The sequence below is a fragment of the Oncorhynchus clarkii genome, chromosome 12 (genome assembly GCF_045791955.1).
Source record: "Oncorhynchus clarkii lewisi isolate Uvic-CL-2024 chromosome 12, UVic_Ocla_1.0, whole genome shotgun sequence".
Classification (NCBI taxonomy): Eukaryota; Metazoa; Chordata; class Actinopteri; order Salmoniformes; family Salmonidae; genus Oncorhynchus; species Oncorhynchus clarkii.
The window spans coordinates 97183750-97185831 of NC_092158.1; positions in this window are offsets into that span (position 1 = coordinate 97183750).

The following is a 2082-nucleotide window of genomic DNA, read 5'->3' on the forward strand; positions in this document are numbered from 1 at the left end:
TAGTACTGTAGTGTGTTAGGTAGTACTGTGGTGTGTTAGGTAGTACTGTGGTGTGTTAGGTAGTACTGTGGTGTGTTAAACCTATAGTACTGTGGTGTGTTAGGTAGTACTGTGGTGTGTTAGGTAGTACTGTAGTGTGTTAGGTAGTACTGTGGTGTGTTAGGTAGTACTGTGGTGTGTTAGGTAGTACTGTGGTGTGTTAGGTAGTACTGTGGTGTGTTAGGTAGTACTGTGGTGTGTTAGGTAGGACTGTGGTGTGTTAGGTAGTACTGTGGTGTGTTAGGTAGTACTGTGGTGTGTTAGGTAGTACTGTGGTGTGTTAGGTAGTACTGTGGTGTTAGGTAGTGCTGTGGTGTGTTAGGTAGTGCTGTGGTGTGTTAGGTAGTACTGTGGTGTGTTAGGTAGTACTGTGGTGTGTTAGGTAGTACTGTGGTGTGTTAGGTAGTACTGTGGTGTGTTAGGTAGTACTGTGGTGTGTTAGGTAGTACTGTGGTGTGTTAGGTAGGACTGTGGTGTGTTAGGTAGGACTGTGGTGTGTTAGGTAGTACTGTGGTGTGTTAGGTAGTACTGTGGTGTGTTAGGTAGTACTGTGGTGTGTTAGGTAGTACTGTGGTGTGTTAGGTAGTACTGTAGTGTGTTAGGTAGTACTGTGGTGTGTTAGGTAGTACTGTGGTGTGTTAGGTAGTACTGTGGTGTGTTAAACCTATAGTACTGTGGTGTGTTAGGTAGTACTGTGGTGTGTTAGGTAGTACTGTAGTGTGTTAGGTAGTACTGTGGTGTGTTAGGTAGTACTGTGGTGTGTTAGGTAGTACTGTGGTGTGTTAGGTAGTACTGTGGTGTGTTAGGTAGTACTGTGGTGTGTTAGGTAGGACTGTGGTGTGTTAGGTAGGACTGTGGTGTGTTAGGTAGTACTGTGGTGTGTTCGGTAGTACTGTGGTGTGTTAGGTAGTACTGTGGTGTTAGGTAGTGCTGTGGTGTGTTAGGTAGTGCTGTGGTGTGTTAGGTAGTACTGTGGTGTGTTAGGTAGTACTGTGGTGTGTTAGGTAGTACTGTGGTGTGTTAGGTAGTACTGTGGTGTGTTAGGTAGTACTGTGGTGTGTTAGGTAGTACTGTGGTGTGTTAGGTAGGACTGTGGTGTGTTAGGTAGGACTGTGGTGTGTTAGGTAGTACTGTGGTGTGTTAGGTAGTACTGTGGTGTGTTAGGTAGTACTGTGGTGTGTTAGGTAGTACTGTGGTGTGTTAGGTAGTACTGTGGTGTGTTAGGTAGTACTGTGGTGTGTTAGGTAGTACTGTGGTGTGTTAGGTAGTACTGTGGTGTTAGGTAGTGCTGTGGTGTGTTAGGTAGTGCTGTGGTGTGTTAGGTAGTACTGTGGTGTGTTAGGTAGTACTGTGGTGTGTTAGGTAGTACTGTGGTGTGTTAGGTAGTACTGTGGTGTGTTAGGTAGTACTGTGGTGTGTTAGGTAGTGCTGTGGTGTGTTAGGTAGTGCTGTGGTGTGAATACCTAGCTAGCTCTATAAGGGATGTTTCAGAGACACAGCTTGGTTAGAATACCTAGCTAGCTCTATAAGGGATGTTTCAGAGACGTCAACTTGGTTAGAATACCTAGCTAGCTCTATAAGGGATGTTTCAGAGACGTCAACATGGTTAGAATACCTAGCTAGCTCTATAAGGGATGTTTCAGAGACACAGCTAGGTTAGAATACCTAGCTAGCTCTATAAGGGATGTTTCAGAGACACAGCTTGGTTAGAATACCTAGCTAGCTCTATAAGGGATGTTTCAGAGACACAGCTTGGTTAGAACACCTAGCTAGCTCTATAAGGGATGTTTCAGAGACACAGCTTGGTTAGAACACATAGCTAGCTCTATAAGGGATGTTTCAGAGACACAGCTTGGTTAGAATACCTAGCTAGCTCTATAAGGGATGTTTCAGAGACACAGCTTGGTTAGAATACCTAGCTAGCTCTATAAGGGATGTTTCAGAGACACAGCTTGGTTAGAATACCTAGCTAGCTCTATAAGGGATGTTTCAGAGACACAGCTTGGTTAGAATACCTAGCTAGCTCTATAAGGGATGTTTCAG